This window comes from Salmo salar, chromosome ssa19 (assembly GCF_905237065.1).
Source record: "Salmo salar chromosome ssa19, Ssal_v3.1, whole genome shotgun sequence".
Classification (NCBI taxonomy): Eukaryota; Metazoa; Chordata; class Actinopteri; order Salmoniformes; family Salmonidae; genus Salmo; species Salmo salar.
In genome coordinates, this window is record NC_059460.1 from 20899803 (window position 1) to 20915014 (window position 15212).

General features: G+C 38.7%; 1 long non-coding RNA gene across 1 annotated transcript; it reads left to right on the forward strand.

Moving 5' to 3' along the window:
- Positions 1-9428: 9428 nt before the first annotated feature.
- On the forward strand, positions 9429-10119 carry LOC106578573 (uncharacterized). The gene is made up of 2 exons (XR_001322479.2): positions 9429-9545; positions 9816-10119. It is a non-coding gene; the product is annotated as an uncharacterized lncRNA (long non-coding RNA).
- The last annotated feature ends 5093 nt before the right edge of the window (positions 10120-15212 follow it).

Consider the following 15212-nt stretch of genomic DNA (forward strand, 5'->3'; position numbering starts at 1 on the left):
GACCCTCCAGGATACACCCGTCTGCTGTTGATCAATTGGCCCATTTAATCCTCCTGCAGAATGGATAACAAGCAACACAGCACAGGCAGTAGGTAGGTAGGGCTGCTACACACTCACCCAAATGGCACCTTATTCCCTTAATGGTGTACTACTGTACTCCCTTAAAGAAAACACATATGCATTACACATGTGATAACATGTCAAAGCAACATGTGATACCATACATCTACAAATGTGAAAACATTTGAGCACATGTGAAAACAGGATCTCATGTGAAATACATTTCAACATGAGGATGCAAAATTTCAACATGTGATACCATGGACATTGGACATTGTTTCACATGTAAGAAAATGCAATTCCAGATGTGTGTGAGAGATTTTCAGATGGTGTTAATATGTCAAAAGGTGGTGTCAACATGTTAACTCTAAATGTAATACATGTGAAGATATCGTTTCACATGTCAACAACTGACCTCGTGCGTCACTTTTTTTTTTTCACGTGAAAAATTCAACATGTGAAAACAGCTATTTCGCTTTTATTTTTTATTGTAAGGGAAGTAATTCAATTGTATGTGGGTTTTAAGGTAAGTGCTACCCTTCTCAGCTAAAATAGTGTAAACATCTTTAGTCAATGTGATTACATTTGAGGTCATCACTTAGTGCTAACTTTTCAATATGACCCTACCTTGAACTCACAACCTCAGGGTAAGCTGATCTTTCTGCTGCACCACAAGGTCTGTAGCATTCTGAGAAGTCCCCTACAGATTAATTACCTATAATTCATCTCTGCATTAATTGCTGTATAAATAAACATACACAATGTAATCATGTATGTCAAAGTGTGTCAGATATGTAAGTTGAAAACACTTTTCGTCATTGTGTGACAAAAAAATACATGGGAAATACATGTGAATCTTCATGTAAAATATCAGACGTGTAGTGTTCCAAAACTACATGGTTTCACATGTAAAAACGTGATTTTCCGTAAGGGCTACTATGGCATTATAAAGGGAATAGGGTGCCATTTGGGATGCAGACGTGTTCTCAGTTTACAAGGCATTTAAACAGCCTTGAGGTTTGTTTTGGTATGGTTTTACCACAGGAGGCTGTTGAGGGGAGGATGGTCAAAATAATGGAGTGAATGGAATGGTATCAAACACAAGGAAACCATGTTTTTGATGTGTCAATACCATCCCACTGGGCACACCACGTCATTTCAACACACAAATGTGGGTAATATTTGGTTGAGATGTAGATGAATGAGATTTCATAATTTTTTTACCCATTCAAAAAGAGAGCCAGACGTTCTTTGAATTCCCAAATGTATATTCACTATGCATTTAAACCATCTAAAAGCAAAACCAAATTACAATGGAAGAACAATGACAGATAGGTTTTATCTATAAAACAACTTAATGTGTTCTTACTGTGCTTCATCTAATAGCACAACCAAATAACCTGAATTGCAGTTAAGATTACATTAAAAGTACATAGTGTAAGTGATCAATGCTGTCCATGGATGTTATACTAATTTCAAGGTTGAATAAATACTGTTACTATAGTTTTTTTATGGTTAGTCTTAACATCTCTGTATTACAAAGTAATATTGAATTGTGTTTGGTTGTCAACAACCACATTTGAAGGAGATGCATCTTTTGTACCACTGATTTAGTCTGGCTTTAATTCCAGGGTAACACTTAATTTGGATAGTCTGTAGAGCATCTAGATGGACTATCAGTAACATTTCAAATAACTACTAACTCTACCAACCTTAACCTTAGCCCTAACCCAACCTTAACCCTTACCCTAACTTAAACCTTAACCTTAATCCTTACCCTTATTCAAACCCTAACCTTAGCAAGCAGTTGCTTATCAACAGATACTGTGCCTTCAGAAAGTACTAATACCCCTTGACTTATTCCACATTTTGTTGTGTTACAGCCTGAAAAAAAAAGTATAAAAAAAGTATAAATCGCACCCATCTACACACAATACCACATAATGACAAAGACTAAATATGTTGTTAGAAATATTTGAACATTTATTGAAACATAAATACAGAAGTATTCACACCCCTGAGTCAGGGAGTCTTTCTGGGTATTTTTCTAAGAGCTTTGCACACCTGGATTGTACAAAATTGTTAAAGCTCTGTTATGTTTGTTGTTGGTCATTGCTAGACAGCCATTTTCAATTCTATCCATATGTTTGCAAGTTGATTTAAGTTAAAATTAGAACTAGGCCACTGAGGAACATTCAATGTAGTCTTGGTAAGCAACTCCAGTGTATATTTGGCCTTGTGTTTAAGGTCCTGCTTGTCCTGCTGAAAGGTGAATTTGTCTCCCAGTGTCTCTTGGAAAGCAGACTGAACCAGGTTTTCCTCTAGGATTTTGCCTGTGCTTTGCTCCATTACATTTATTTTTTATCCTGGAAAAACTCCCCAGTCCTTAATGATTAGAAGAATACCCATAACATGATGCAGCCATCACTATTCTTGAAAATATAGAGTGGTACTCAGTAATGTGTTGTATTACCTGTGCTTAGCTCTATTGCATTTATTTTTATCAAAAATGAAACACCCTATTTGTTGCCGATGACAAGTGTACCCATAATACGCACAGCAACAGTTGGCAACAGTCCTGTAGTGGACACTCATTTTCCTCTGAGCCTACATCAGTGTGCAGCTGAACACTGCTAGAAACACTTGGTTTGTTATTTTTGACTAAAACAATACCAATATTCATTAAATATAAATACCAAACTTGTTTTTGCGTGGATTCCACAACGAGTTTAGTTTTTAACAGCTAGGACCGCTGTTTCTTGTCCCGGAATCCTGAATCCTCTTAACCTGTTATGGATAGGGGGCAGTATTTTCACAGCCGGATAAAAAGCGTACCCAATTTAATCTGATTATTACTCCTGCCCAGAAACTAGAATATGCATAGAATTATTAGCTTTTGATAGAAAACACTCCAAAGTTTCTAAAACTGTTTGAATGGTGTCTGTGAGTATAACAGAACTCATTTGGCAGGCCAAAACCTGAGAAGATTCTGTACAGGAAGTACCCTGTCTGACCATTTCTTGGCCTTCTTTGCCATCTCTATCCATTACAGAGGATCTCTGCTGTTACGTGACACTTCCTACGGCTCCCATGGTCTCTCAGAAGGCGGCAAAAAGCTGAATCGTTGCTTTGCAAGCTCTGGTTGAAACAAAGTAGCGCATTTGGGTAGTGGCTGGTTACAGTACTGTGAGACTCAGGCGCGTGCCCGCGTCGACAGAATGCTTTGTTTTCTTTCCTCTGTTTACCTAAACGCAGATTCCCGGTCGGAATATTATCGCTTTTTTTACGAGAAAAATGGCATAAAAATAGATTTTAAACAGCGGTTGACATGCTTCGAAGTACGGTAATGGAATATTTAGAAATCTTTTGTCACGAATTGCGCCATGCTCGTGACCCTTATTTACACTTCGGATAGTGTCTAGAACGCACGAACAAAACGCCGCTATTTGGATATAACGATGGATTATTTTGGACCAAACCAACATTTGTTATTGAAGTAGCAGTCATGGGAGTGCATTCTGACGAAGACAACAAAGGTAATCAAACTTTTGTAATAGTAAATCGGAGTTTGGTCAGGGCTAAACTTGGTCGGTGTCTAAATGGCTAGCCGTGATGGCTGGGCTATCTACTGAGAATATTGCAAAATGTGCTTTCACCGAAAAGCTATTTTAAAATCGGACATATCGAGTTCATAGAGGAGTTCTGTATCTATAATTCTTAAAATAATTGTTATGTTTTTTGTGAATGTTTATCGTGAGTAATTTAGTAAATTCACCGGATGTTTGCGGGGGGTTTGCTAGTTCTGAACGTCACATGCTAATGTAAAAAAGCAGTTTTTTGATATAAATATGAACTTGATTGAACAAAACATGCATGCATTGTATAACATAATGCCCTAGGGTTGTCATCTGATGAAGATCATCAAAGGTTAGTGCTGCATTTAGCTGTGGTTTAGTTTTTTGTGACATTATATGCTAGCTTGAAAAATGGGTGTCTGATTATTTCTGGCTGGGTACTCTGCTGACATAATCTAATGTTTTGCTTTCGCTGTAAAGCCTTTTTGAAATCGGACAGTGTGGTTAGATTAACGAGAGTCTTGTCTTTAAAATGCTGTAAAATAGTCATTTGTTTGAAAAATTGAAGTTTTCGGATTTTAGAGGAGTTTGTATTTCGCGCCACTATCATTGGATATTGGAGCAGGTGTTCCGCTAGCGGAACAAACAGTTTTAGAAACTTTGGAGTGTTTGCTATCCAAAGCCAATAATTATATGCATATTCTAGTTACTGGGCAGGAGTAGTAACCAGATTAAATCGGGTACGTTTTTTATCCAGCCGTGTCAATACTGCCCCCTAGCCATAACAGGTTAAAGAAGTATCCAGATCCATCAGATGTAGTGGTCACAATAAATTAGCCATATCTAGGAAGGCCAAAGTTCCAAAGGCTGGGCCTAATAGTGTATAAGAGGTCATACTATACTTTTTGTAGTGATTCCTATGTGGCTGATGTAAATAATACACTGCTCAAAAAATGAAGGGAACACTTAAACAACACAATGTAACTCCAAGTCAATCACACTTCTGTGAAATCAAACTGTCCACTTAGGAAGCAACACTGATTGACAATAAATGTCACATGCTGTTGTGCAAATGGAATAGACAACAGGTGGAAATTATAGGCATTTAGCAAGACACCTCCAATAAAGGAGTGGTTCTGCAGGTGGGGACCACAGACCAATTCTCAGTTCCTATGCTTCCTGGCTGATGTTTTGGTCACTTTTGAATGCTGGCAGTGCTTTCACTCTAGTGGTAGCATGAGACGGAGTCTACAACCCACACAAGTGGCTCAGGTAGTGCAGCTCATTCAGGATGGCACATCAATGCGAGCTGTGGCAAGAAGGTTTGTTGTGTCTGTCAACGTAGTGTGCAGAGCATGGAGGCGCTACCAGGAGACAGGCCAGTACATCAGGAGACGTGGAGGAGGCTGTAGGAGGGCAACAACCCAGCAGCAGGACCGCTACCTCCGCCTTTGTGCAATGAGGAGCAGGAGGAGCACTGGCAGAGCCCTGCAAAATGACCTCCAGCAGGCCACAAATGTGCATGTTTCTGCTCAAACGGTCAGAAACAGACTCCATGAAGGTGGTATGAGGGCCCGACGTCCACAGGTGGGGGTTGTGCTTACAGCCCAACACCGTGCAGAACGTTTGGCATTTGCCAGAGAACACCAAGATTGGCAAATTCGCCACAAATTCGTGACAGTCTGGAGACGCCGTGGAGAATGTTCTGCTGCCTGCAACCTCCTCCAGCAGGACCGGTTTGGCGGTGGGTCAGTCATGGTGTGGGGTGGCATTTCTTTGGGGGGCCGCACAGCCCTCCATGTGCTCGCCAGAGGTAGCCTGACTGCCATTAGGTACCGAGATGAGATCCTCAGACCCCTTGTGAGACCATATGCAGGTGCGGTTGGCCCTGGGTTCCTCCTAATCAAGACAATGCTAGACCTCATGTGTCTGGAGTGTGTCAGCAGTTCCTGCAAGAGGAAGGCATTGATGCTATGGACTGGCCCGCCCGTTCCCCAGACCTGAATCCAATTGAGCACATCTGGGACATCATGTCTTGCTCCATCCACCAACGCCACGTTGCACCACAGACTGTCCAGGAGTTGGCGGGTGCTTTATTCTGGCCTGGGAGGAGATCCCTCAGGAGACCATCCGCCACCTCATCAGGAGCATGCCCAGGCATTGTAGGGAGGTCATACAGGCACGTGGAGGCCACACACACTACTGAGCCTCATTTTGACTTGTTTTAACCTCTTGGGGGGCGCCACAGCGCATTTTGAAAAAAATTAGTGCCCATTTTAAATGGCCTAGTACTCAAACTCAGAAGCTAGGAAATGCATATAATTAATACTTGTGGATAGAAAACACCCTAAAGTTTCTAAAACTGTTTGAATGGTGTCTGTGAGTATAACAGAACTCATATGGCAGTCAAAACCTCAAAACAGATCGAAACAGGAAGTGGAATTCTGAATTGCGAACTCAACTTCATCACGTTGCCTATTAATCACATCGTGAGCTATGGTTCATTGAGCACTTCCTATTGCTTCCACTAGATGTCCCCAGTCTTTACAACGTGATTTGAGTCTCCTACTGTGAAAACTGACAGAATGACACGCTGTGGAACGTGGTCACACGGAGAGGGCCATCACCATTATGACGGCGGCGCCCCTGGTTACCCTCCCCTTTCGAAACGTTTTGAAACACAATGCAATCGTCCCCCTCGAATCTTATTGGAGCTCTAGTTGAAAAAGGCCCTAAAGAATTATGTTATACAACGTTTGAACGAACCTAAATAAGAAAAAAATGCATTTTGTTTAAGAGTAGCCCCGCGCATGTCGGAACTTTTGGTGCAGCCATCAGAACGCGCTAACAACAAGCCAATGGAACATAAAGGATTAACTTTTTCGAACGAAAATACATTTGTTGTGGACCTGGGATTCCTGGAAGTGCCTAAGGATGAAGATAATCAAAGGTAAGGGATTATTGACAATAGTATACAAGACTAGATTTGATATGTGATTGTTCCAAGATGGCTAGCCTATTGTTCTGAGTATCGCATACCCTTTTATCGCAAAGTGTGATTACCCAGTCAAGTTATTTTTAACATCTATGGGCTAGGCGGGACGAATTCGTCCCACCTACGTAACAGCCACTTGAAGCCTGTGGCGCGATTTTCAAAACCTTAGAAATCCTATTACTTCAATTTCTCAAACATATGACTATTTTACAGCTATTTAAAGACAAGACTCTCGTTAATCTAACCACACTGTCCGATTTCAAAAAGGCTTTACAACGAAAGCAAAACATTAGATTATGTCAGCAGAGTACCAAGCCAGAAATAATCAGACACCCATTTTTCAAGCTAGCATATAATGTCACAAAAACCCAGAAGACAGCTAAATGCAACACTAACCTTTGATGATCTTCATCAGATGACAACCCTAGGACATTATGTTATACAATACATGCATGTTTTGTTCAATCAAGTTCATATTTATATCAAAAAACAGCTTTTTACATTAGCATGTGACGTTCAGAACTAGCATACCCCCCGCAAACTTCCGGGGAATTCGCTAACATTTTACTAAATTACTCACGATAAACGTTCACAAAAAGCATAACAATTATTTTAAGAATTATAGATACAGACCTCCTCTATGCACTCGATATGTCCAAAATAGCTTTTTGGTGAAAGCACATTTTGCAATATTCTAAGTACATAGCCCAGGCATCACGGGCTAGCTATTTAGACACCCGGCAAGTTTAGCACTCACCATAATAATATTTACTATTATAAAAGTTTGATTACCTTTTGTTGTCTTCGTCAGAATGCACTCCCAGGACTGCTACTTCAATAACAAATGTTGGTTTGGTCCAAAATAATCCATCGTTATATCCAAATAGCAGCGTTTTGTTCGTGCGTTCCAGACACTATCCGAAATGGTAAAGAAGGGTCGTGCGCATGGCGCAATTCGTGACAAAAAAATTCTAAATATTCCATTACCGTACTTCGAAGCATGTCAACCGCTGTTTAAAATCAATTTTTATGCCATTTTTCTCGTAGAAAAGCGATAATATTCCGACCGGGAATCTCCTTTTCGGCCAACAGAGGAAAAAATCACAAAGACGGGGACGGTCAGGTCGCGCGCCTAAGCCCAGAGTCCCTTGATCGGCCACTTGAGAAAGGCGATAATGTGTTTCAGCCTGGGGCTGGGATGACGACATTCAGGTTTTTCCCGGGCTCTGAGCGCCTATGGACGACGTAGGAAGTGTCACGTTAGAGCAGAGATCCTTAGTAAAAGATAGAGATGGAAAAGAAGTTCAAGAAATGGTCAGACAGGCCACTTCCTGTAAAGGAATCTCTCAGGTTTTGACCTGCCATTTGAGTTCTGTTATACTCACAGACACCATTCAAACAGTTTTAGAAACTTTAGAGTGTTTTCTATCCATATGTAATAAGTATATGCATATTCTAGTTACTGGGTAGGAGTGGTAACCAGATTAAATCGGGTATGTTTTTTATCCAGCCGTGTCAATACTGCCCCCTAGCCCTAACAGGTTAAATCTGGCATTACAGGTGCTTTCAAGAGATATTCATCTATAAATCTTAGAATGACAATATTACATTTTAAAAATGTTTTCGAATAGTAATTTAGTAAATTGTAGCGCTGTTTCATCGGATGCATTTGAGGGAAAATAGTTAGTCAACGTTACGCACTGATGTAAAATGCTGTTTTTATATATAAATATGAACTTTATCGAACAAAAGAATGCATGTATTGTGTAACATGATGTCGTAGGTGTGTCATCTGATGAAGATTGTCAAAGGTTAGTGCTGCATTTAGCTGTTTTTTGGTTATTTGTGATGCATGTGGTTGGTCGGAAAATGGCTATGTGGCTACTTTTACGATATACTCCTCTAACATAATCTAATGTTTTGCTTTTGCTGTAAAGCCTTTTTGAAATCGGACAACGTGGTTCAATTCAGGAGAGGTGTATCTATAAAACAATATAATTTGAGAAAAAAAAATGAAAAAAAGTATAAAATTTTGTTATGCTAATGGGGATAGGATTTTTCGCTGGATGTCCGTCCCGTATGCGGACGGACTCATTTTGACTTGTTTTAAGGACATTACATCAAAGTTGGATCAGCCTGTAGTGTGGTTTTCCACTTTAATGTTGAGTGTGACTGCAAATCCAGACCTCCATGGGTTGATAAATTGGATTTCCATTGATTATTTTTGTGTGATTTTGTTGTCAGCACATTCAACTATGTAAAGAAAAAAGTATTTAATAAGATTATTTCAATTATTTAGATCTAGGATGTGTTATTTTAGTGTTCCCTTTATTTTTTTTTTGCAGTATATTTGTTGGTCTGTGGTGTGTAGTGAGGAGCAAAGAGACGCTGCACTTGACACATTTATAAAGTAGCTTACTCCAGTTACTAATAAGCAAACATCCAATAAGAAAATGACTGTAAAAACTGTTACATCCCCTTGGAGTGATGAAGAATTGAAAAAGTGTATAGTTGAGAGGGATGAGGCAAAAGGAATGGCAAAAAACTGATTGGCAAATGAATCCTACAGACGAAGAACCGTATATGTGACATTTTTCAAAAAAACGAGATATACATGAAAAATCATTATTGGACACCCTTTTTCTATAGTGAACCGGTTTCACAAGCTAATTAACAATATGTTTAAATTTAAAGATAGGCTCTCGTGGAATAACCGTTTATGTGCACCACTCAGAATGGACGGACAAGCGCACAACTTTTCTGTTGCTGATGAAAATCACCGAAATGTGGGAAAGAAACGTAAAACAAAACTAAAAGAATGGAAAGACAGGCAAAGGAAGATCTTACGGGATGCGGGAAAACCCTATACAAATCGTAAGGGTCAAGAAAAAAATGGGAAAAGCTGTCCAAAAGAGGTATGTGGAAGAACCGTATATCAAACAATCAAGCTAGCTAGCTATAGAGTACAGTAACTAACATGTATGTTCTGGGTTGTCTAATTTGTAACTATAGAGAAAACATATTAGCTAAAGTTCGTTGGCTACTAACTTATACATTATCGTTACAAATGTTATTGCTAGATTATAGAAGAAACATAGCTAGCTACTTTTTGTCCATCCACCGGATGATTCGACATGGCTACAGTAGCTAGCTAGTTATATGTAACGTTACACTGTATCCTGCAGGGAAGAGCGTGTTCCACGACGTGCAGAAAGGATTGTGGAAAGTTGATTGATGAGCGCAAGCTGCATCTGTTCAACAGTTTCTACACTGTCCCATACGAGAAACAACCAGCAAAACCATTCAAGGTGATGAGGATGCAATGTGAAGACTTCAGTCACCTCCCAGATTCTGTTCTCAAGCGACCAGCTGGACTACAGATCACTTCAGTGAGGTGGTTAAAAGTCACATGTATTGCACAGAGAATAGTTTACTAACATCCCATCAACATGCAACATGTTGTTCTAACAATAAAATATCCTAATGATTCCCTTTTTTTATTCATTACAATATACATCTCTGTCACCACATTTAGCATCAACTCTAAGCAGTTAATACTTATTTACTGCTGTCACCTCAGTACAGAAGGACGTTTCTTGCCTTTAGCATGGGTTTAACGCAATTCAAAACTTAATTGCAGATCATAGTGTTAAACGCAAAGAGAATGGTTTTCTGAACGTTTTGTAATATTGACCTTAGGGACCTGCATAATGGACATGCATATTGGCACATCACATTGATCCATATTTGATATGTACAAGTTGTACTTCTTTTGATTGAATTAATTTAATTGTATTCTATTTTTGTAGTTATTCTATGGTATGTTCACATTGAGGGCTTCATTTTAAATGAGACTAAGATTTCATGACTCAACTTTTAAGAAAAGTCATCGGTGCTAAAGTTGATAGACCACCTTTAAATGAACCTCCATTAAATGAATTAACTACATATTGCATTTAAGTTATTTACATGAAGGGCATCTGTACTTGAAAGTACTTAAAACATCATATCAGGTATTAAAAAGGACATCTTACAAGTGTCATGCAAAATGTCACATATAGTGTTCTTCCACAAACTGAAATCATCACTGGAGATATACTGTTCTTCCACATTCTAAAAATTAAAACGGCAATAAAAAAAGTATTTTTTGAAATAACAAAAAATATCAATTGTTGTTGGAAGATATGAGTATGGTGAAATATTTGTCAACCATAAAACACCCAATGTGGTACACACAATGAATAATATAAAAATAACTGATTATCTTAAAATGGAAAAATTGTCACATATATGGTTCTTCGTCTGTAGGATTCAAATGTATTACAAATTGAGAAATCATGTGACTAAAAAGAAGAAACTACACTATGAAACAAATATAAAAAACATAAAGAATGATAGTAAAAAGCTTTGGAGCACATTAAATGAAATGTTGGGAAAAAAGGCAAACTCAGCTCTATCATTCATTGAATCAAATGGTTCATTCATCATAAAACCGACTGATATTGCCAATTACTTTATTTTTTCATTGGCAAGGTTAGCAAACTTAGACATGCCATGCCATTCAAGTATATCTGACCAAATTATGAAAGACAAGCATTGTAATTTTTTATTCTGTAAAGTGAGTGTGGAAGAGTTGAAAAAGTATTGTTGTCTATCAACAATGACAAGCCACCGAGGTCTGACCACTTGGATGGAAAATTACTGAGGGTAATTAGCGGACAATTTTGCCAGTTATCTACCATATTTTCAGTTTCAGCTTACTAGAATGTGTGGGCCCCCAGGCCTGGAGGGAAACAAAAGTCATTCCACTACCTAAGAATAGTAAAGCCTGGCTCAAATAGCCGACATATCAGTCTGTTACCAACTCTAAGCAAACTTTTGCAAATAATTGTGTTTGACCAGATACAATACTATTTTACAGTAAACAAATTGACAACAGACTTTCAGGATGCTTATAGGCAAGGAAAATCAACAAGCACAGCACTTACACAAATGACTGATGATTGGTTGAGAGAAATTGATAAAAATATTGTGGGGGCTATTTTGTGAGACCAGTCCGGCTTTTGACATTATCGACCATAGTCTGCTGCTGGAAAAACGTATGTGTTTTGGCTTTACACCCCGTGCTATATTGTGGATGAAGAGTTACCTGTCTAACAGAACACAGAGGGTATTCTCTAATGGAAGCCTCTCCAACATGATATAGGTAGAATCAGGAATTCGCCAGGACAGCGTCTAGGCCCCTTACTTTTTTCAATTTTTACTAACGACATGCCTTTGAGTAAAGCCAGTGTGTCTATGTATGTGGATGTCTCAACACTATACATGTCAGCTACTACAGCGACTGAAATGACTGCAACACTTAACAAAGAGCTGAAGTCAGTTTCAGAGTGGGTGACAAGTTAGTAATAAATATTTCTAAAACTAAAAGCATTGTATTCGGGACAAATCATTCACTAAACCCTAAATAATTTAATAAACATTGTGGAAATTGAGCAAGTTGAGGTGACTAAACTGCTTGGAGTAACTGAATTGTAAACTGTCATGGTCAAAACATATTGATACAACAGTAGCTGGGGAGAAGTATGTCCATAATAAAGCACTGCAATACATTCTTAACAGCACTATCAACAAGGCAGGTTCTACAGGCACTAGTTTTGTTGCACATGGACTAGTCATTCAAAAATAATTAAACACTATTATTACACCCAGTGAGCCCATGCAACTTATGTGACTTGTTAAGCACATTTCTACCCCCAAACTTAATTAGGTTTGCCATAACAAAGGGGTTAAATACTTATTGACTCAAGACATTTCAGCTTTCATTTTTATTTAATTTGTCAAAATGTCTAAAAACATAAAACCACTTTGACATTATGAGGTATTGTGTGTAGGCCAGTGACACAAAATATAAATGTAATACATTTTAAATGCAGGCTGTAACACAACAAACTGTGGAGAAAGTCAAGAGTGTGAATATTTTCTGAAGGTACTGTAGTTTGTTGATAGAATGACCATCTGTAGAGCGTCTATATATGGTCTATCCAAATAAAGTGTGACCAATTCCAGTTTGTCTACAAATGTATAATTGATATGTTGGATTCACGTCTCCATCTCAACCATTGGGGGTGGGGTTGAGCTGGAGACATGAATCCAGCATATCAGTAATTCATTTGTAGACAAACTGTAATTAAAGCCAGTGGCACAGATGAGAACAGAAGATACACCTGGTGATTTTTGGTTGCGTTGACAACCAGACACAATTCCATATCCAATTTGTCTACAAGTTAATAATTGATATGTTGGATTCACGTCTCCATCTCAACCAAAAATCGAAGTTAAAGAATAGGAGTAAATCAAATCAAACTTTAAGTACACGTTAAATAAAGATTGACTTGAATTAGTCCTATTCTTTAACTTAGATTTTTGGTTGAGATGGAAACGTGAATGCAATATTATCAACTTGGAGATTACGTTTGAAAGAAGTATATGTATATATGTATATTTTTTGTTTAATCCTGGGTTGAAACAATAGCTGTTGATGACTTTGCAAATGTTATATAGGCCTAAATAGTTCCACTGATGATATATGACTTACTATAAAAGTATGGTTACTTTTCATTTGCTCTGTTAAACTTAAGGAATGACTTCGATAGCAACAGTGAGCCTATTTTGTTTTTAAGAGATCTCTCAAGATAGCGCAGTAGTCAGAGACAAAAAGCTAAACAGGGCTGGGCTTGGTTAAAACCCAGGATGGGGACCAAATTGACAGCTGTAGATAGATCAACTCTCCAGTAGGAGGTGCTACCCCGAGTATTGTTTTTTGATAGTGGATATAACACTGTATAAATTCAACATATTTAATGTAAAGTTTGTCTATACTGACAATTGATTACCATGGTGACATAATCCTGGGGTTGAAATTTCACAAGATTTAACATTGGATTTGAAAAAAAATGTATCAAATGTATTTTCCACATAGATTTCACTTCACAATACCTTGACACATTACCTTCAAACAACGTTTGTGCCCAGTGGGATTCCATTCATTTCATTCCAGCATTCACTATGAATATACAGTGGCATAATAAAAGTATTCACCCCCCTTGGCATTTTTCCTATTTTGTTGCCTTACAACCTGGAATTAAAATTGATTTTTTTTTTAGGGGTGTGTATCATTTGATTTACACATGCCTACCACTTTGAAGATACAAAATATTTTTTATTGCGAAATAAACAAGACATAACACAAAAAACAGAACTTGAGCATGCACTAACTATTCACGCCCCGAAAGTCAATACTTCGTTGAGCCACCTTTTGCAGCAATTACAGCTGCAAGTCTCTTGGGGTATGTCTCTAAGCTTGGCACATCTAGCCACTGGGATTTTTGCCCAATCTTCAAGGCAAAACTGCTCCAGCTCCTTCAAGTTCTGCCAGTCACTTTCTGTTAAATGTCCCAAAAGCACACACATCCTTGGGTCGCTTGTCTTTTCAGTTCGCTGGAGCTAGCGACTGGAACGAGCTGCAACAAACACTCAAATTGGACAGTTTTATCTCAATCTTTTCATTCAAAGACTCAATCATGGGCACTCTTACTGACAGTTGTGGCTGCTTTGCGTGATGTATTGTTGTCTCTACCTTCTTGCTGTTGTCTGTGCCCAATAATATTTGTACCCTGCTTTGTGCTGCTACCATATTGTGTTGCTACCATGTTGTTGTCATGTTGTGTTGCTTCCATGCTGTGTTGTCATGTGTTGCTGCCATGCTATGTTGTTGTCTTAGGTCTCTCTTTATGTAGTGTTGTGGTGTCTCTCTTGTCGTGATGTGTGTTTTGTCCTATATTTTTATTTTAATCCCAGCCCCCGCCCTCGCAGGAGACCTTTTGGAAGGCCGTCATTGTAAATAAGAATTTGTTCTTAACTGATTTGCCTATTTAAACAAAGGTAAAATATTAAGCAAGTCAGCCATATCAACTGTGGTTTTAAAAAGTCAGTAAATTAGGCTGAATGAACTGTTTCGCTGCCAGATGAGGCTCCGCTGATAGCTAGGTGTAGCGATGGGAAGGATTCACTCTATGGTGCTGAAAGGAAAGCTCCACTGTCGGGACAGCTTTATGTAGGCCCTAACAGTTTGTTGGCACTGTTTGTCACCTTTGTAGTGCAATTCATGTATTATTTAGTGTTGTGTTGTGGCTTCGCTGGCATGCATCTAAAAAAAAAAAATCTGTTTGCCCCACCAAGATTTACAAATTGCCCCCGATGACGTCCCCACGTCAGTAATGGAATGCAGGGCTTTTTACATTGACAGTAATGGAGTAAAGACACGTTGAAGTTTACCTCTGAGTTTGGTTGATTCAATTCAGTATAATATCCTAGCTTAGTTTAAATTGTAAGTATAGGATTGACTGCTACAGCGAGCCTGCTTCGCTAGGTCCACGCTGGACCAGGTAGGGTTGATTGCGTTTGAGCTGTTTGTGAATGGTAAAGGATTTATACTATCTGGTGACGTTGTTGCAGTTGGTATTTTGCATTTTATTGGGATCTCCATTAGCTGTTGCAAAAGCAGCAGCTACTTTTCGTGG